At 43.2% G+C, this 22302-nt stretch overlaps 1 long non-coding RNA gene across 1 annotated transcript; it reads left to right on the forward strand.

Moving 5' to 3' along the window:
- Nucleotides 1-16928: 16928 nt before the first annotated feature.
- Nucleotides 16929-21856, forward strand: LOC107513002. Its single transcript, XR_001597452.2, has 3 exons — nt 16929-17032; nt 17734-17866; nt 21453-21856. It is a non-coding gene; the product is annotated as an uncharacterized LOC107513002 (long non-coding RNA).
- Nucleotides 21857-22302: the final 446 nt, after the last annotated feature.

The raw sequence follows: 22302 nt of genomic DNA on the forward strand, positions 1-22302 counted from the left end.
TTGTTTAAATAATGTCCTTAAGGTTCATCCATATTGTAGTATTTGCCAGAATTTCCTTCCTTTTTAAGGCCGAATAACATTCCGTATTTTGCTTATCCACTCACCAGGCCAGTGGACACGGGCTGCTGGCCCCGCTTGGCTGTTGTGAATAGTGCTGCTTTGAACATGGGTGCGCCTGTATCGCTTTGAGTCCCTGCTTTCAAATCCCGTTAGGTCTATGTGCCAGTGGGTGTTGAAAGCTGTAGAGCATTGAGGAAGAATGTCTGTGTGCCTTCCATGGTGCCAGTAGCCCTTGGAAGAGCCACCTAACTATCACGCCCCGGGCTTCTTAGCCTCCTTTGACAGGAAAGAGGGGTCTGCATCCAAGCGCGTCACTGCACGCTGAGCTTGCAGAATCGCCACCTGCCCGCCCGCCGTCTCAGCGCTCCGGACTGCAGGGGGTGCTGGACAAACGCAAGATTTGCTGCTGTCGTTGCTGCTTTCAAGACTTCCAAATGTACATTTTTTCTATTTTATTGTGTACTTCCCACCACTAAAATGACCGAACAATGTGCGAACTGTAATAAAGCCATCACCATTTGGCTTCCAGAAAATAAAAATGCAGCAGGAAAAAAAAAAAAAAAACAGCAGCAGGAGAAAGGAATTACTGGGAAACACCCACAGAATGAAATGCCTGGGCTATTTTTTTTACACTTCCCCCCATTGTCTAAACTCTCTATGTTATTCGGTGTAGCGTTGTTTGTAATGGCGGACGCCGGCGTGCAACCTGGGTATCTCCCCCTGGGCGATGGTTAGATAAATCACAATGGTGGCGATACTGTGTAGCTATAAAAAATAATGATCAGCCTCTCTGCAGAGAAAGAGCTACCAGACGTTTTAAGTGACATAACAAAGGCAAAATGCTGAGTAGATTGTATATTATGCTATCCATTGCAAAACAAAAACAAACAAACAAACAAAAAAACCGGAACAAATGAGAATGTGTGTGTCACGTGCACATACAATACATTCTTTGGCTTGCTTGTGTATATACAATGAAACTCTGCAAAGCCATAAGCAACTAATATCAGTGGTTAAATATGAGGGTGGGAAGTAGACTTTCCCAGTATGACTTTACATATATATTTTTATTTTTGAGCCATGTGAATGTATCGCCTATGGAAAATAAAGAGAAAGAGCTTGTATTTCCCCACCAGCCTGATCAGAGGAGAGATTCAGTATCTAAGTTAAGTTGATTTATAGGCAATAAAGTTACACAATTTGTTGCAAGCAAAACAAATCTGTTACAGGCTGTTTAGGATTTATTTGTGGTTGAGGAAGACAACAGCTTCTGATCCCAGCCCTGGAGATGCCTGAGAGGAGATGGGGAAGGGAGATGGTGCTCAAGGCCTCACTCTGCAACTGATCTTGAACTCCTCGGAGAAAGGGAAGCATCGGGTCCAGGGCATGGGGACCGTAGCTGGGCAGGGTAGGAAGCCACAGCCAGGGTGGGCCAGGCCCGAGTTTTACTCAGGGCTTTTCCTCTCCTGTGCATTGCCCTGGGTGAGCCCAGTGATACCTGGGAGGCTCTCTCCAGTGCAGCAGCCAACCTGAACTTGTATGGCTAGACTGGAACTCAGGGCGTTCAAAACCTGACAATCTACAGCTGCTCACGAACAAGCAGACAAACGAACACACTGATTGATTGAGTGTCCACCTCCATGAGACCAGAGTTTCTATCACTGCCACCCCAGAGGGTGCCCAGGCAAGAACGGCTTGGGCCTGGAGGGGCTCCCTGTCTGCATACCCCCAACGTGCCTGGAGGAGCACAAGGTAGGGCCTTTTCTCTGTTAGAGAGCTGTCACTAGCCAAGGCATAGTTTTAAGGGAGCAGAGATGAACTCAGAACAATTAGAACATCTCAGGAGCCAGAGCCCTGTGAAAGAAGGGTGACTGCCAATTCCCAGAGACTCAGATGGGCCGAATGGGAGAACCCGAAGATCTAACAACGCCCTGGGAATGGAGAAAGAGAGCAAGTCACGAGGGCCTTCACCCTTGGTGTCTACCTTTATGTGAGGTTACGTGAGGAAATGATCTTTGAACTCTGACTGTGAGGGAACATTCCAGAGAATTAACTAACCTTGATATCTTTCCCCTTTGGCCTTATTACAATGTGAAATAATAAATCTCTATTATTTAAGTCATTTTAGTTGATCATTCTATTATTTGCATCCGAAAGCCTCTGGATTCCATATGACTTATGATATTAATAGACGTCAGAAGAAAAATCATGACCATTTTAATATATTTTTTAAAAAGCACTTGAAAATGTGTGGTCACACACACACACACACAAAAACCACAGTTGACATCACATGGACTGGAACTAAATACAGATCTTTGCCAACAGAGTAAGGTGAGGAGAAGTAAGAGGCCTTGAAAACTACAACAGCATCTGCCGGGCACTCGCCTATAGCTTTCCTTTGCTTCCTGTTCTATAATAGACTCTTTGAATTTTAGCCAAGGCCACGGCCACCTAGAATAAAGTCTACGTTTTCCAGCTTCTCTTGCAGCTAGGTTCTGCCCAATAGGTTGGAAACAGGAATTGTGTAGGCACCTTCCGAGGTGCTTCTTTCGTTTGTCCTGCCACAGGGGAATGGGACCACGGTGCCAGGAGCACCACTGTGGAACATGACGACGAGTGACACGTTCTGAGGCTAGTGACATGCCGGGGCCCTGGATGACCGCAGAGCCGTCCCGCAGACCAAAACTTCCCACGTCCTCACTTTTACATGAGAGAGAAAGTTCTGTCTTCTTTAAGCCACTGTTGTTTTGCGTCTCTGTTAGATGCAGCGGAACCGAAATCATAACTAATATCAAACCGAAAAGACAAAAGGGTCTTTATTTTCAAATGGTATGAGAATTTATATAGTAAGTCCAAGAGAGTATAAATAAAACATTAGAACTTAGAGGAGAATTAAAAGTTCATCAGGTTCGGGGTACAAAATCAATATTAATTCTCTACTCTAGAAATAACTCATAAAATGTAAAAAAACAAAACAAAACAATGAGACTAGAAAAAACTCAAAATCCCACAAACCTATATATTTTCTAGGAATTGACATAATAAAAAGTCTCCAGACTTTTGTGAATAAAAAAATTGAAATGCTATTAAAGGATATAAAATAAGATATAAATAAATGAAGAGCTATAGATGGAATGACAATATTATAAATCCGTTGATTTTCGTATAATCTATAAATTCAGTGCAGCTCCAATTAAGATTCCAAGGGTATTTTTAGGGGACTTAAATGGACTCTACAAATTGGACAGATGAATAAACTTTGAGTCTCATGAGAGACCCTGAGGCAGATTCCCTCGGCTAAGCCATTCTCAGATTCCGTCTGCTCAGAACCTGCACGAGACAATAAATGTTGTTTTCAGCCGCTTCGTTTTGGGTTGACTTGTTATGCAGCAACAGCTGACTAATACAAGAGGTAAATCACAAACGGAGACTTTTATAAGCTTCAACTATCAACGTACCTAGTTACCATCATGAGTCGTTGAGGATTTAAGTAAAGATAGGAGCTGTTTTTTAAAATAAGCTTTTTATTTTCGAATAACTTTAGATTTACAGGAAAAGTGCAAAGATGGTAGACGGGGTTTCTATATAACTCTCAAGCAGCTTCCACCGTTGTTAACATCTTGCATCACCTTGGTACACGTGTCTAAACTAAGAAACTGGCATTGGTACGTTGCCATTCACCAGACTGCAGACTTTATTTAGATCTACCGGTTTTTCCATTAACATCCTCTTTCTGTTCCAGGATCCAATCCAGGGCGTTGCATGGCATTTAGTTGTCATACCTCCTCAGCCTACTGATGTGACAGTTTCTCAGTCTTTTCTCATTTTTTATCACCTTGACAGAGGTCTGAGCTATGTTGAAATTACTTCCGTTTGTTGGGTTGTGTTTCTTTGACTGTGACACCAGTAGGGAATTGAGCCGCAGGAATGCAGTCTTTCTAAGGGTTACAATAATTATCTCATTCGATAATTAGCTTTACATTCATTTGTGCAATTTTTTGGTTGTCTGCCTTCCCCACTAGCCTGTGAAATCCATGAAAGTAGGAACTGTGTTTGCTTTTGCAGACCTAGCATGATGTCTGGCACATAGTAGTTTCTCCATAAATATACACTGAATGAATATATGCATTCCTACACATAAGCGTACAGAGTTAATGATCCGAAAGTCCTTTTAATGAATAAATCAATCTCAGTATTCCTCTGGGGACTTAGAATTGTGTCTTAATTACAGTAAGTCTTAAACAAATAGTGATTATTTGCCAGACACACTGCCTAAGACTTTACCTATACTGGCTGAATAAATATGCATATAATTCAGTTACATAAAATGAGAATTGAGAGATTCCAGGAGACAATGCTCTGCCTCCTGTAGATGAAGAACTGTTATTTGGTCCCCAGGACTTCTTCCTTTTAGTCAAGCCTAATGCAGTCAGAGGGAAGGAAGCTGCCAGAGGGGGCAAGGCGGCTGCTCTCCTGGAAATACCATAGTGGGTATGTCCAGTGTGTCTGGGTGCCGAATAAGGAAAGAGAAATTAAGTCAGGTTCTCAGGAGCAGTCTCTGCAGAGGAAAGTGTCACAAGTTCACAGCACGGGGGAAGAAACTACAAATTCCTAGGACTGGGACTCACCTCTGCCTCTCTGAAACCTAACGCCTAAATGCAGAACACTCTCCTCGTTAAATACAATTTCATTTTAATTCAACACGAAACTTTCCTCCGTCTCTCAACATTTGGATTTACAATTTTCGTTCTTTCATGTTATCATTCACGTTACTCTAAATATTGGCATTTCATATTTATACTATTTTTATCACTACAAATCTTAGTGAAAATGCTAAGCACCAAAACATTGGTTGGGCGTTTTATGGTGGTGGCATGATGGACAGTTGCATCTTAATGGGACCTGGGACATGAGGAACGCTGAGTTGGTGACATCTGTGGCCGGAAGCAATAACGCATTCCAGTGGCAGCGCAACTGGCATCATTATTAAAGGCTTTATGTGGTGCTTTATATATAATTTAGAAATAATAATAAATTGGACTTGGGCTTTTGGCTCCTCTCCCGGATTAAACCCCTCGAATGTTTATTTTATAGAAGACACAGAAAGAATTCAATTTTAGACCTGTATATTTATCTAAATGCGGTAAGTGACAATTTTGTTTTGTTTTGTATAGGGGGAAGAGTAAAAATGTGTTTCGGAGTAAAATACAGAAAAAGCCATTACAGTAACAATTCAAGATTGGGACTATGTAATATATTTTGCTGGTGGCAGTATAGTCCAATAAATCAGGTTTGTTTGTTTACTTTCTTTATAATTGATTTCTTATATTTTTCAGCAAACCACAAAAAATTCAGCTTTGAATATGTCTTTTTTTTTTTTTTTATAATCTATGACCTTCCATGGGAAGAAATTACTTGTGTCCGTATTGTAAATTATTTGCCCTCATGAAATTTTCATGGCCTCGCCTCCAGATTGCTATTCCGTAAAAGGGCTCATCCATTTCTTCATCCATTGTTGGTAAATGCCTTGCACTGGATTCCCAGTGATTAGCTCAGCGTCTGACATATAGTGGCATTTTATGCACATTTATTAAATGAGGAAGTGTTGTCTGCATGCACATAACATCATTTTGAATGTGTTTCCTGAGGCCTGGTCATTGGAGTGGCTAATTTTCTTTCATATGTTGTTTCCTTCCTAGTAAGAAATCTTAATGTGGTTCTATCTTTAGAAGGCAGGGACTTGCCCTCACCTGACCGCCTTTCCCCATTCTTGCTGGTTGGACTGTAGACAAGGCGTTGAGCCATTGTAGATAGATAAAGTTGACTCTCTGAGGATGGGAGAGTCACAGATGGAAAGTGCCTGGATCCCTGCATAACACGATGGAGCAGAGCCGCCCTCCAGCCCCGCACTCAGCATCTGTACCATTATGTGAGGGAGAAACAAATTCCCATCTTATTGAAGCCATTGTTATTCGGAGATATCTTTCACACAGCAGCCAAATCCATCTTTTAACCACGCAGTTCTCAAGACGCTCAACTCCAGCAGGGTGAGAAGAGCACTTCTCAAATAACCATAACGTATGTCAGGAGAGGAGAAATTCCTTGAGAGAGGTCAACAAATGCTCTGAGGAGGAGGGAGCCTTCACATCCATTAAGAGAGTGGATTAGGTGTGCTTTAGAAACTAGGACCCCCGACTGCTGAGAGCAGCACTCATCTAGAGTGTGATGGGCATGAACATGATTATTCATGGTGCTGCAACTTCCTGGCTTACCTCGTTTGTGTGTCTGGCACAGAATCGCCACCTTCGGACCTGGGAATAAGCACTCAGATATGCCAGAGGGACTCAGCCCCTGCCAGAACAAAGAGGCTGCCTGAGCTTTCTCTAGGTAAGTGAATTACAGCCCTTGCAAACTATCAAGGTGGTCAAGAGCTTTGGAGCCAGACACACGTGGGGTTCGAATGCTGCCTCTGTCACTCACCACTGTGAGACTGAGAGGAAGGTTGTATTAGCTGAGATGCGGCTCTTTGGGTGAAAATCTCTGTTCTGCCACTTAGGAACTGTAAAATCAAGACCATTTGTTTAACCTCTCTGTGACCTGATTTCCTCATGTCCAAAATGGGGATAATACAAATATCCACTTTCTTAGGCTTGTTGGGGAAATTAAGTGTCAACTGATAACATTAAACCATTAACACATGTTTAATGCTTAGTATGTCCCAAGCACACAAATACATTTATATATCTATGGAATGTATATAAAGAAAATAGTGTCTGTTATATAGTAAATACTTAATAAAAATGACCTATTATTGTTGTTTTTAATGACCTAACTTCATGTAACTTAATAGCCTCAGTTTACTCATCTATAAAATAGAGGTGATAATACTTATTACCTCCTTATCCTCATTTATAAATGAAGATCCCTTATGTCATAAGAATATATGTTTATAAAGTACTTTGCAAGATGCTTGGTAAATAGTAGGCTCAATAAATTATTAAGCACCTTTTAAAGTAAAGTTTCTAAAAAATATTTCTCCACACGTTTCCTATTAAAAAGTTACATGGGAAATGTAAAGTTATGTACAGTTTTCTTAAATGCAGACTTGAGAAGGGAGGAAGCCAAGGACATAAGTAAAATTGTAAACATTTGGCCTTTGCACGCTGATGTGTGTTAGCTGACTCTGTAACCATGTCATGGTGGAGATCCGGGAATTCCAGCTGGTGCCAGGAACCGGAAACCGGAAGTAGTCACCAGTCACTGAGGCCTGGGAGGTGACCGCATCCCTTTTGACATTCAGAGAAGGTAACTTATCTGCTCACAGTCACCCAACTGGCCCATGGCAGATCCAGATATGACTGTCCACACCCCTTGAGAATCCCATTCTACCTTAAGTGCTGGTAGCAGGGCCAAGGAGCCAAGCAGGTGTGGTGGGCAGTGAGCTTGGCGTATCCTCCCTAGAGGTGCCTGACCACCTGTGGGTGTCAGCAAGCTCCCTCCCCCTCTGATGACCTCCAACTGTTCCAGAATGTGCCCAACCAAAATAATGTCAGACCCCCGTGGTGGACCCTCAGGCCCATTCTCCCCTGGATCTTCTAGGCCCCAGTCACTTCTCAACCCTTTAGGGACAAACGCCCCTTTTCTCTCCTCAGCTGGAGTGGAGGAACTCTTACCGCAGTGTCTCCCAGGTGGGGTGCGCCCAGTTTTGTAGGGTCATCGGGGACATTAAAGTCATAGGGAAGAGGGCTCTGAGTCGACCACACATTCCAGGATCTCTGGTCCTCCTCCTCTCGCCTCACATGGTTCTCGTCCCCTGGCCTTTTGGGTCTTTGGGGGGGTCGGGAGAGTGGTAACTGACTGTGAGGAGCCTCAGTTCCAAACCACCCTGCTGCTCTTCGTGGCACAGGGACAAGGTGGAAAGGACCCAGGGTTCCAGGTGGGACAGGTGAAGCTCGGCCCTCTCTATGCTGAGATTTCTAATCCATCCCGTGTCTGCCGCCAGCCTCAAGGCCTTCCCTTCTGGGAGCAGGGCCCGCACAGACCACTTCAGCTCCCTCCCTTCCTCTCCCCTCTCTGCCTCGCTCTCAGCTCTGGGGTGGGGGTATGGGGAGGGGGCGGGGAGGGCACAGGGTGGGAACCGCTCCTGCCAGATGACAGACACCTTGTTTCAGGTATTTTCTGTCTGTTACCTGGACTGTGCATTTTGAGCTTAGAAGCAGATAATTTGTTGGCTCCGTTCTCTGGTCATAGCCCCTGGGACATGAATATGGTCCACTTTTCATGATCCAAAGGGCACAATTCCTACCTCGCAAAGTCATCCTGCTGGGTATCTTTGCTTGGAGCCTCTGTGTGTGTGTGTGTGTGTGTGTCTGTGTGTGTGTGAGTCTGTGTGTACGTGTGTTTTTGCCTCCTCCCTTTGTCTCATATATTCTTAAAATGATAGGACAAATTCCACCAAGTTGGACAACTTTGTATAGAAACTAGGTTGTGACCATATGTTTCTGTTACTTGGTAACCACTAGGATTCAGCACATGTCAATTTCTCTGTGTTCAGGACTGTTTGAGGAATTATCCCAAGCAACCACAGGACATCTTTCATATCAAGAACATTCATCCGAGGTTTGTAGGATTTAAGACAAGCCCCAGTAATTGGTTTCATGAGTGAGGGTAGCATGTCGTTCAGCCACACACTCTTTATCCAGAATCTACTCTAGATCGAGACATCTGATGCTCCAACAGCCTTGGACTGGGGGATGTTACAAAATAGACTTCTCTGAGGGGGGATTTGCTCTTCACCTGATGGTCTGTAGTCATCTTCAGTAGGACATATGCTTTGATCTGGACTCAGTGAGTGTGGACACCAAGGGAGGCTGGTGGAACATGACATTTAGAAGCCAGCGGCCTCTAAAGGTTGACTTCCGAGCCAGTCTTAATGCCGAGATTCTATCTGAAATGTTGTCACTTATTGGCCGTGTCATTGGAAGCAGCCACGAGATGCAGAGCTGTAAGTGATGGAATGTTGTCGGGGGCACAAGATAAGGCAAATGGGAGCCTTCTGTTTTAATTAAAATTTCTAAGGGTGAGAAGATGACCGTGCGAGATGATTTAAGATACACAATGTATCTTGAAATAAAAGTAGAAAATTCGGAGGATACAATCATAAAGAAGAAAACAATTACCCATCATTCCACTACCCAGAGATAAGTTTTTTTTTCTATGCACGTATTCCTGCATATAGTACATGAGACTATGCTATACCTCATTTGTTGTCAATATTTTATATTACAAGTTTTCGTAATTGTAAAAGGGCAGACCACGGAGCTAACAGTCTCCCACCACGTCCCCACGTCCCAGAGGGCCAGCGCCCACGTCTGGCGTGCATGCTCCCGGGTACTTCCCTCACACCTGCACCCTCTGCAGGTGGATTTGATTTTCCACGGCCACTCGGTCATCGATTTCCAATGTCTTCTTTCGTTCCCCGTAGTGGTGCCTGGTTGGCTCAGTTAATGAGCTCGCCATGTTTAATAGGCCAAGGCCACTGGTCAATGCCTAGCTAGTACCCTTTGGAGTCAGTCACAGTACATGATGACACTCCCACTGGACGGGCCACCGAACGTGGGTGGGATGGTTTCCAGGACACCGGATGAGAGCAAAAGTCCGCTTTCCTTTCTGGGAGAGAGGACTTCTTCCGGCGGCGTCTGCGTAGGGTCCCCGGGGGCAGGGTTGGTCCCGTCTGAGTGCGGTCACCGTGCTCGGTCACTCCCATCTGCCCGCAGCATTACTCTGTGCGGTGATCATGGCTTGCTTAGCAGGTGCTACCTGCCTTTAAGTTGACTTAAAGAAATGAAAGACGCGGCATGTCTCCCACCTCAACGTTTGTGGTTGGACATTCGTACACGTTCCAAACGTGCCCTCGGACAGCCTCTCGGATACTCTGACTTGGCTTCTACCTTGTCTGAAAAGCTTCGGCGGTGTCAGGAAGCGTGGGAGAGTCAGATAATCTAACTTCTCTCTCGGCAGCACGTCTGTGGCCAGCATTATTCACCTCGAATGGAGGGCGGTGGCGAGTATTAACGCTGGCTTGGCCACCGACAGAGGGATGGGTGGCTTCCCGGGGCACTCGTAGCTCCGTCACCATCGGGACTTGCTCTCTCTCCCTCTCTCCTTCCTTCCCTCCTTCCCGCTCTCTCTTTTGCTCTCTCCTTCTCTTCCTCTCCCCGTGACGTACATACTGGAGGGTGGGCTCAGCGTTGCCAGAAATGTATTTTAAAGTGTACTTGGAAACCCACATTTTTCTGTGAACCATTCCGATTTTAAAATGCAGGCTATTAACTCATTTTCCCCAAACTCTATGCAGGTGGGAAAAAAACCCTAATCTGCGGGCTCCATTTGGCATCAATGAAACTGGAGGTAAGGGCGAATTTTAACCGCCCATCAGGTTGCATTGTCTTTGCATAGATATTTCATCTATCCCTGAAATCTCAAGGTCCTTATTTGCCTATATCATGTGATTTATGGGCCATTCAGCTGAGTCGTTGTATTAAATACCCTTTAGCTTAGCCTCCAATAGGACTGGTGGGCTGTTTTTAAAACAAAAGGTGACTGTTCTTCTGGATGTACTTTTAATGTATACTAATGGGATTTCGGTTTATAAAATGAGTTCTGTAGTCTTATAAAGGGAGGTTGAATGGAAATTCAACTTAATATAGAAATATCAGTGGTCACATTTACCTTTCTAACATAAATTCAAGCCTAAATTGATTTAAGAGTGTTATGATGTCATTTATCTCTTTGAACAGAGTAAAATGATAGCATAAATTATAAAACTAAAAGGTCTTGCAGTTTCTTTTTCCATTATTACAATCCAAAGCTTCTTTTTCTATGTGAAATAAAGATGACAATTACAGAGAAAAATATCAGATGCTCTCCCTCCCTCTCCCCCCGCCCCAATACATATAGTTCTCCCAATTCCTTAGTATATTCTAAAAATATACTGCAGCCTCATAGCTGTCAGCGCTGACTAGCGATTCATCCATTTTCTGGCTCATCACCTTTTTCTTTCAAGAAATTAACTGGCTCTCAGGGCTCCAAGAACAATGAATAAGTGATTCTGTAAGAATAATGAGAAAAATGAGGGAAGAGAATTTGGCCATAGTTGCTGCCTTCACTTTTTTATGTTCTTGTCACTGGAGTGACATGCTGTGATAAAAGCCATTTCTTTGATGGGAATTTCTTTTCATAGGAGTCTGAGGCTCTGAGTGTCAGTAACCTAGTTCTTAGACCACTGGAGACTTTAAAACTCTGCCTTCCATTTCTCTTCCAAAGACAACTCAAGTGTCCAACAATGAGGAAAAATTTGCTAATTTTTTGGGGAAAATAGAGCTTAATAAGATCTAATTCCTAATGATATGCTATATTACATTTAATGTGAGGACAAAAACCATAAATTAGAGAGTCACAAAAACTGTTCCTTAGGGCCATATTTATTTCTTCATAGCTCTTCATGACAATCAATTGAGGCTTAAAAGTCACAGATGGTTGCGTTGAATTTTTTTTTTTTTTTTGCATTTGTCTCTATTGGTGAAGATATTCTCATGAACACAAGCTTTTAACATAGTTCTAGAAGCCACAGGTTTTCAATTACAGCGTGTCCCTACTGAAGTATATATTGCCACTAATATAATAAGAAATGAGTTTATGGGATACATGAATGGTTTTTAAATTTAAGTGCTTATATACTAATTTTAAAGTTAATTGAAAAAAAAATATAACTAGCACACTTATCAAGTGAGTTCAAAGATACCATATAATCCTTTTGAAATAAAATAGATAATTTAAATTAAGGTGCTAAGTAAATAATAGTTTAGGTGATACAGGAATATGGCAAAAATCATAAGCGTAACGCAGAAAGCCTGAGAAATTATAAACTAATGGAGGAGTCTGGCTGGATCTGTCGGGACGAGGCTATCTTTTAACTTTAAACTTCCAGTCAAATTAGGATTAGATGGAGCTCAAAGGTCAACATCGATAATTCCCCTGATTTTGCATCTGGAGGAGCCCGAAGAGAATGTCGAACCAGCTGTCGACCCGAGTTGCCCCCTTTGCCATTTGCGCACATTCTGGTCTTTCATGGTACCTTGCTTCCTGTGATAGCGTCGGCTCTGGACTCCGGGCTTTGCCACCGTATTATTGTGTCAGCTCAGAATAGCTATTTAACCGCGTTGGGCCTATTTTTTTCTCACTCCTAACATGGGAAAATAATACCTAGCTCGAGAGGTTCCTAAGATTACTAAATCAAAACACATTAGGGATTTAGGCTGTCGACTCAGGAAGCACTGAAAAAATGTTCGCCATTGTGATTTTGTGTTTCTGAAAAGTTTTGTAATGATGATGGCTCAGATATGAAATTTCATTTATGATGCCATGAAAGAGTTTATTTAAAAGAAATACTTGGTGGGTTCTATTGTGAAGCAAATCATTACTGTGAAATGTACTGCTTTTTAAGGTTTATATTTTTGGCTACAGTGGGTTCAAGGTGAGGTTGTTTTCATGAACATTTAAGTCCCATAAGGTTTGAAAGGCCTTTCTTTTCACTGATTCTCACTATGACTTTGCACAAAGAGAGTTACTTTGACAGGTAACATAAATTAGCTCAGGATTCTTGAAGGCGCATATTCCAAACTGTATGTATGTGGAATTCTTTAGGCCAGTGGTCTGTATGCCCAGATAAAGAACTCCATTTTTCCCGGGACCCTTTCAGAGAACTCAGGTTAAGACCCTTAGAAATGAGCTTTCGGTTCCCATTCTCTGTAGTACTGCCTGTTTAGGATGCTATTTCATTCTTTAAAAGGTTTGTGAGATATAAAATCTTTTGCAGTTAAATATATCATCTATTCTCACTTGGAAGAGCATTTTGATTGTAGCTATTTTGGCAGGGCTCTATGTAGCATCGGAGAATTTTTAGAGTTGGAAGAAAGCTGAGGTGTTGCTGAGTTATCCTCTCCCTCCAGTTCTTCCCGTCACAGAGCCCTAGAGAAGGTCACCAACTTCTGTGTCCAAGGCTGCCCAGCTTGTTGGAGTCAGGCTGAGCTAGGAAACAAGTATGAGTGCCTCGGCAGAGCCCCCAGCTGAATTCCCTCCCTGGGCAACAAGCTTCTTACAGCGTCTTACTCACCATGGCGTCCTTTACCTTCAGCCCAATTTCTGGCACACAGTAGGTCTTCACTAAGAATTAATGACTCAGTAGAAATCACCTCCACCCCACCCAGGTGCCCATTGAAATTCCCAAGATAATTAAATAACAGTTATCTGATTTCTACTTTGGAAGAATCTGTTTACCGAAGCCACCTACATTTCATTTATAAAATGCATTTTCAGATATTTCTAGTGAATCATGTCTTAGTTTTTAAAATGATCCATGGGCTGCTTATACCAGAATCTTCTGGAGCCCTTGGTAAAACGCAGCTCCAACCTCAGAATCTTGGAGGTGTCTCAGGTTCGGCGTTTGGAATCCCCAGGTGATTTCAACATTTGCTAAAGTCGTAATACCACTGCTCTGGGGACTTTTAAAAAGAGTGTTTGCATAACATCATGTTTCAAATAATTTAGAATCCTGCATGCCAAGCACAGGAGTTATTTCATATTCTAAACATTAAATTTCAGGGGTTATTTAATATTCTAAATATAGAAATATAAATATACATTTAATATTTTAAATATAAAGTGAACACTTTCCAGTAGGAATGGGGGGACTAGGAGATTTCCCTTGCATGTTCCAACTAAGCTTTGAACTCAGTCGTGTGGAGCCAGGCTAGACCCTGGTAAGCACCCCTGAGACGGATCAAGGAGTCCCGGCCTTTAAAAAGGGCTGTAGCTGTGTAAACCAACCACTCCTTCCAGAAGTGCTGTGGGTCACGGGCTGCCTCTTGTCATTTACCCATTGCCTTTGGAATCCAGAACCTCAGGAATTAACCCTCTTTTCCCCGACTCCTGCCCATGCATTATTTTATCTGCAGCATAGACTCCACGGCCACGGCCCCCGATTTGCTTTCTATCTTGGGCCTGGAATACAGGGTCTCCTGGACGCTCACTCTCTGATGTTTGGAGGTTCTAGTTGCTCAGACTGTCTGCTGATTGGATAAGGAGAGCAGCAAATTTTCATGGAGCGCTAAAGGTTTGACGTGAATAATGAGTTCGCTTAATCCTCACAATGGAGCTATAGATCTACTGGGACTGCTTCCTCCGTTTTGCAGATGAAGACGCTGAGGTTCAGAGAAACTCAAGGCCCTTTAGCCAGTGAGATGCAGAACTGGGGTTGGAATGCAGACACTCCTAATTCTGAGGCTTGTTTCCTTCCCCACCGCGTTAGGCTGTTTTGGCTTGCCAGCTTACATCCTCCCTTTCCGGGGCCTGGGGGACGGGTCCTGCTCCCTGTTGTCAAGCTAAGAGCCATCCTTAGAGAAATCGTGTCCTTCTCCTGTTGAGAAGGTGGCTTGACTCCCTGTATTGACAGCTACCTTTAGGTGGCGGTAGCCCAAGTGTGAACGGGCAACTCAAAATACGCCCCACAGCAAAACTGCAGGGCCCCGGTGGGACAATGATCTGGCCACTAGGGAGCTGGGTGATAACTTCCACGGTAGGCTGTTCCAGAGAAACAGGAGGGGCGGGGAGAGCTGGCGTCAGCCACCTAGACACGGCAGTTGCTCAGACAAGCCCAGCCGTCTGGGTCCCACCCACGGCCAAGTCTGCAGTCAGTCTGTGAGTGTGGACCATGTACTTCTTGCCTGGGCCAAGGGGGACCAAAGCCAGTGGATTCATTTAGTTGGGATCCTCTGTGAGGACTGTCTGTGCAGAGAGCTGGGCCGTGGGATCTCTGGGAAGAGGGGGGCTCGAGCAAACGTGGGATGGGCAGAGTGTCCAGGAATTCAGTCCCTTTGAAGTGTGCGAACACCATATTCCTGCTGATTAAACTTACCCAAAGGCGCAAAGTGCACTGGATCTGTGTTTCAGAGCTACGTGGGATGAATGTCACAATGCTGTCCCACGCATCAGGGCGAGAGAGCCTTAGAACCGTGGAAAGTCACCTAGGGACGGGACCTCGGTGGCCGAGGTGTTAGGAAATTTTATTTTCCTAACTGGCTCTGGGTGATGGTGGAAAACTTACCCAATGAGAATCTGAGGGCACATAAGCGTTGGAAAAATTATCCTGGTACCCCTCTCCATGAAGAAACAGAAAGGGTCTAGCGCACAAAACCAGACCCTCGATTTATAAAGGAATCGAAGTCCATCGCCATTGCAAAGAAGAAAGGACAAACATGTTTGTTTTCATTTAATCGCTGCGTGTTTTGCCCCATTTCTCCTTCCGTTGCTTGGCCATCGGTCCCAGCAGCTTAGGTTAGCTCATAATGTTCACTTTCTTTCTTTATGATTGGCCCCACTCGGCACCCTGTCTGGTCCCAGTTTGTCTGATGCCTCATAAATACTGACGGGCTGTGTCTCGACAACAATCAAGAGAGTATTTGGGTGTTCTCTCTGTCCCTACTCTTCTTCCCTAAGAGCCTCGATTCACCAGATGGAGACTTCGGATCCTAAAAAGCCAGCCTTTGGACAGCTGAAAGGGGACGTGCCAGCCACACACTGATTCGTGTGAAACACTCGGATGACTTTTCTTCCCAGTTGAAAGCTACATCAAGGAGGAGAATTGTCTACTTGTGAGGCGGAGAAGAAAGTGGGGGTGGGGAAGGGGAACAGTCTTTGTGGCACATGGGGGTGCCATTGGCAATCCCAATGCGAGTGCGAACCGCTGGTGATACTGGGGGTGCTGGTGCTGGGAGCGGGGAGTGGAGGCTGCGGTTAACTTTGCCTCTTCCGTAATTTAGTCCGGAGTAGAAGGAGCTTCTTAAATTCAAGAATATTTGCATGGACATTACAGTTCCTGCTCCTTCGTGTGTGTGGTCTAGAGCATCGTGCTGAACCAGCCTGGTGGGACTCTGGCCCTTTCATTTAGAGAGCTGTCTAGAGGGAGAAAAACGAAGCACAGCCACCTGGGGGTTTTGCACAGGGAAGCTTCGGCCTTGGGCAGCCATGCCGCGAGCCTTTCACCTGGTAGCTAATTATCTGTGAATCTTGGCAGCTGAAACTAATTATGTAATCAAGAAACCAGAAATCTCAGTAAATGGGATATTCTGAAGGTCTTTAAGAAACTCTTGTTTCCTTCCAAAAGCAAATTTTGCTTACATGCACCTCTCGCTATGACGAAGGAAAGTATGATCTAAATATTTTAACAGGAGTATGTCTCCGAGATATATTAAGACCACAAAATATTGTCATGTGCCACCGAAGTACTAGGATATGAGAAATAAGCCGTTAGGGGATCTCGTTGTGGGGGCCGCACAGACTGTGCCCGCACAAACCCGGATGGTCTATCCACTGCACCCCGGGGTGACCTGGTGGAGCCCGCTGCTCCCAGGCTACTTTACTGCACTAAACAACATGAAATTCAGTCAAATCCCGGAGAGGCAGGCGACGTGCGAGGCTGCTGCCCGAGCGACACAACACGCTGTTTCACAGAGAAGTTATTTTTGTAAGCGGAAAGAGTACCCTCTAAAATAACGATAAAAAGTATAGAATAGTAGATACAGAAGCCAGTAACAATAGTTGTTCATTATGATCAAGTATTATGTGCTGTGTATAATCGCATGCGGTGTATACTTTTATTCGACTGGCAGAGCGGTACCTTTATACCAGCATCACCACAGACACGCGAGTAACGCCTTGCGCTGTGATGTTACTATGGCTACGACGTGACGTGGGCTACGACGTGACGGGGGCTGCGACGTGGCGCGGGCTGCGTGGTCACGCGGGCTGCACCACAGCGGTAGGAGCTTTTCAGCTCAGTTAAAATCTTCTGCGACCATCATCGTATTTGTGGCCCGTCGTTGACCGAAACATTGTTATGTGGCGCATGACTGTAAGTTTTAGGATTAAGCCTGAGTGTGATGCGTTTTATGTGAAGCACACAGTGCTATATGGCTCCTCTATAATTAAATACGTGAGTGTATGTATGAAGAGTAGCTCTTTCATGAGGTCGTTATGAGGATGAAAAAAGATGATGGGTGTAAAATGCTTAGAACAGTGTGTGGCACAGTGTAAGTGTCACAAGTGTAAGCTGTTACTGTGATGTAAGGCGTTGAGAATGATTTGTACCCAACTTGTAGCCAAACTTATAACCGTAGCGTGAGATGGATGAAAGAGTTGAATTTTAGCCTTATCTTTAATGTTTAAATGCTTTTGCAATAAAGGAATATGTGCACAAATTGGTTGTATAATTAACAATTAATTTAACAGATTCTAAAAAAAGTAAGCTGATATAGTCAGACTAAAAATTTAAGAGAGAGACCACAAACACGGCTGCCCTTGGACTTGGACAGCGTGGAACTTGCCTGTGCCCTGCACTTTAGAGTCCTGCATATTTCTCTTCCTCCCTCCTCCCTCCTTCCATCAGTCTCTCTCTCTCTCTCTCTCTCTCTCTCTCTCTCTCTCTCTCTCTCTCTCAGACACACACACACACACACACAGAAATGGGCAGCTTTGTTACTTAGGAACTAGTTAGTACTTAGCATGGGCGCAGTCCGATGTTAAAACCTCAACATCTGCTTTTTGGACACCCAGGAAATGCTTCTCCAGGTCTCCTGCCCTATGTCCTTGAAGCAAAGGCAGCTGCCCCCAAATACCCTGAAGGCGATGGCTGTGCTGTTGGAGCTGCTTTGGAGCGCAAGAATGATTCGAACAGCAGAGGATTGAGGTAAAGAAAAGACAGTTTAATTAGTTTACCTTTAATTAGCATAAAGAGTTGCATACAGAGTTGTTATTTCCCAGAAGCATTCATTTTCTTCTTTTTGCGTTCCAATTCTTGGTTTCAGAGGTACTCATAAGTTACCACAATACTTGCAGTAGTTACACATGGCAGCTGAGGAATATTTTGCAATATTAAAATAATGTATATTATTCTTAAAGTTTATATAGAGGTAGGTCTAAATATAACACACCCCAAGTGTGATATTGAGTCTTTATATAGGCAACTGGATGGAAATCGAATGCTATAATTATGAATAGTTTTACTTCTATAGATATGTTTAATAAGCTTTGATTACATTTTCAAAAACTTAAATAAAACTTCAATTTTAAGTTCTGTTGATTAAAAATTACATGTTCATTATTAAAATTTTTTACTTTGTTCATATATACCTCCCAACCCACATGTACTTTTGAATATTTTAGAAAAAAACCTATTTCGAAAGCATAAAAATAATTTTAATTTTCAAATTCTAATGTTTTGAACTCACATTTTAAGTGAAAATTATTGCAATTTTGTACATGTTGAATATCATTACACTTTGATTATTTAATCGTGTAGGTCATTGCTATCAATAACATCAACGATGTGAAAATCTTGATCATAAAAATATAATTATGATTTTGGTGAAATAAAGTGAAAAACAGAATTTATGAAATGTAACTTAATGATACATACCTTTATTACTCATCAAACATGAATAGTCCATTAATAGAACACCGTGACATGTGTGATAATAAATTCAGTCGTGTTGACATTTTGCCAATTTTCAGTTCCGTAAAAACCTAACTTTATACTTATTTTAGATTCCGTCATTAGGAAGGTATGTTTGTTCAAAGCAGGAGGATAAAACATTTCATTTAGCAGTTCGATAGCTCCATTAAAAATTTTTTAAAAATTATAGTTGACATACGATACTATATTAGTTTCTGGTGCACAACATAATGACTCGACATTTATATACCTTACAAAAACATGGCCTCGGTAAGTCTAGTAAGCATCTGACAGCTTGATTTATAACTCTAAATATTTAGGCATAAAGAACGGGAGCCTCCATCTGAGCTCGTGACCTGAAGCCCTGTGCTTGTTCGGGGTGAGTCTGAGAATATCTGTCGTCCTCAGCCACCTGGGCTGCTTATTTGTTTGCTGAGTTCCCTGCTCCACCCCAACCTGCCCAGGTTGTCCTGCAGGAAACCAAACGGGTCAGTTGCCTGAGGACCCAAGAGGCTGAGCATCCAAGAGGACAGACCCTTCTGCTCTCACTCTCTCTCTCTCTCTGTCTGTCCCTCCAGAGCTCCTGGGGGTGCTCTCTTAAATCTTTAGGCGAAACCACAGTCCTCTCTCCTCTGTTCCACTTCTATAAAGCCTGTGCTCTCGGATGGTTGCCGACACGGTCCTGCTAAATCGGCCGCTGATAATTAAAATCTGAACCAAAGATGGGCTAAGGGAGGCTTTTCCAGAGACAGTTGAAATGACAAAGGGCAGTGTTTTTCACCGTGTTCTCACAGTTGATCTTAGAAATAAAAACATTGATTCAAGTAATGAACAGTTACTTTCTTTTTATTTCGTTTCAGTCCTGTGATTATCTCAGGAAGAAAGTTTCTGTTTGTTGCCAATATGTAGTATTTCGATGTCTCTTCTTGGCCGTTCCTGTCCCTCCCACCCCTTTTTATTTAAAAATTAACTTGATTGAGGTAAATTTGCAGAAAACAAACTGCACCAATATTAATTGTGAATTTGATGACTGTGTGTATACACATAACCACCAGCACAGTCAAGGTAGATGTCCATCATGCCCACTTCCTCCTGGCCTTGTCAACCCCTCCCTCTGCATCTGGCCCTGGGAAACCACAGATCCGTTTCTGTCACTATAGATTCGACTGCATTTTCTAGAATTTAAAATAATATGTGGTATCATATAGGATCTCTGTGTTTCATGCCTGGCTCCTTTCACTTTGTGTAATATTGTTGAGATTCATCAACAATATTGTGTATATCGGTAGTTTATTTTAATTGCCGAATAGCCTTCCTTTGTATGGATATACCAAAAATTTGTTGATCTATTCACCTATCAATGGGTATTTGGATTTTTTTTAGTTTTTTATTTCTCTTATGATAAAGTTTCTTTGAACATTTGCAAGCAAGCTTTGTGGGGACATATGTTTTTATTTCTTCTGGGTAAATAACTAGGAGTGGAATTGCCGGTTCTCACAGTAGCTGGACGTTAACTTGAAAAGAAACTGCCTGCTTTTCCAAAGCATATCATTTTACACTCCCATCAGCAGTGTCTGAGAGTTCAGGTTGTCTCACATCTTTATGAACACTTGTTATTGTCGGTCTTTTTAATTTTAGCTGTTCTAGAGGGTAATGGCATGTCATTGGGATTTTATTTTGTATTTCGCCGATGATTAAGGTGCCGCTTTACAATCTGAATGTCATCTTTGATGAAGTGCGTATTCAAATCTTTTGCCCATTTGTCTTCTTCGTATTGAGCTGTAAGGCTGTAAGTGTTCTTTATATATTTCGAGTAGGCTTAAGTTTTGCAAGTTTTCTTGTTTGTGGCTTGCCGTGTTATTGTTTTAGCAGTGTTGTTTTTTTTTTTTTTTGAACAGCAAAAGATTTCAATTTTGATGCAGTCCAATTTATCAGTTTTAAAAAATAGTTCCTGCTTTTCGTGTCTTACTTAAGAAATCTTTGCCTATCCCAGACCCTAACATGTTCTCCCATGTTTTCTTTTAGAAGTTTTATATATCAGCCCTCATAGTTAGGTCTGTGATCCATTTTGAGTTAATTATTCTCTGTGGTCTGAATAAAAGTTTTCATTTCTCTTTATCGTCTTCTTTTTTTTTTTTTTGTATATGGATGACAAATTGTTCTAGGATCGTTTGTTAAAAAGATTGATTTTTACCCATTGCCTTGGCATCTTTGCTAAAAGCCAACCGATCATATATGTATTCGTCTAATTCTGGACAGTGTTCTGTTTCATCGGTATTTATGTTTATCTTTTTGTAAATGCCACACTGTCTTAAATGACTGAAGTTTAGGAAGATACTATAAGAGGAGGATAAGAAATGTCAAGTACCTCTGGTAGACAGAGGAAGAAATATTTACGTCATTTCTTGAAAGAAAGAATGAGGGAGGAAGGGAGGGAGGAAGGGAGGAAGTGTCAGACGCCTCAGAAGTAAACCCTAATGAAAGAATGACCGGTGGCTGTGTGATTTGGGAGCATCTCGAATCATACTGACAGTTCCATTTGCAGTGAAGAGAATTACTAGTCTGGGATTAAACCCTTAATTATGTTTCTCTATTAGGGGTACGTCTGTATTTAGGGGTGCCTCAAATAAACCCAACCTCGGACGCTTACATTAACCTTGGAGATAGGAAACGGCAGGGGGTTAGTGCTCCTGCCGCCAGAGATGGCACCCTGGGAGTGTAATTGCGATTTCCACAGGAGGAGTTCTTATCAAGTAAAGAAAAATGAGGTCTCCCTCTCACGGATGTAAAAAGTAAAAATATTTATTGCCCTGTTTGCCAGATGTCTAGGATCGAGTCCTGCTGTCTTTGATTGACACCTGTGACCCTTCCCTGCGATGCACCCCCGTTTCAGTGGCTAGGACGACATGATTACGTGTGGATTTGCCGCCTGCCTTCCATAGAAGCGGGTTGAACCCAGGAGCCAAGTACAAGGCTGAGTGGGTTCAGAAGGGCGTCGGTGTCCACAGTCTGAACCTATTCCCCAGACCACGTGGTCTGTTTCTGGAGACAGAGACACGATTGCCTCCGGGAACAGACCGGGACCACCAAGATGGCCCCGTGATCCTTTGGAACTCACCGAGCAAGAGTCTGGACACAGCAGGGCACGCAGGAGAGGTGAGCGGATCGCGCGCGATGTACTTTTTGGCACGTTATCCGAGCCTAGGCTCTCCCCTTCCCCAGCATCAGCACGAAAAGCGGAGAGCTGACAAATATCTTACTATACTTAGGAAAGCTGAGCTGCTTCAGCTAGATTTGTCGCATTCCCCTCTGGCATACACGCTAAGAGATTGTGTTGACTTGAATTGTTCTGTACCGAATTTCATCCCCAGTCAATCCAGCACACACGTTCTGCCCTCATCTTCAGCGTGGCAGCGCAGTTCACAGGGGCTTGTTACCTGGAGCCAGAGGGGGTCCTCTTGCTGCCTCTCTCCTGTCGTAGCTCGCTGAGGCTCCCCAAGGCACGTGTGTGGGGGGCCAGGCCCACTATTCATGAGAACGCGCTTGTTATCGCGAAGGCATTTCCTCCATTGTTTGTGAAATTGATTAAGACTGGCTACGGTAAAATTAGGAAACATTAAAAAAATCTAAAAAGAATCATGATATGAAAGAAAAACCTCAAGTTTTATATC

The sequence above is a fragment of the Rousettus aegyptiacus genome, unplaced genomic scaffold (assembly GCF_014176215.1).
Source record: "Rousettus aegyptiacus isolate mRouAeg1 unplaced genomic scaffold, mRouAeg1.p scaffold_m13_p_6, whole genome shotgun sequence".
Lineage (NCBI taxonomy): Eukaryota > Metazoa > Chordata > Mammalia > Chiroptera > Pteropodidae > Rousettus > Rousettus aegyptiacus.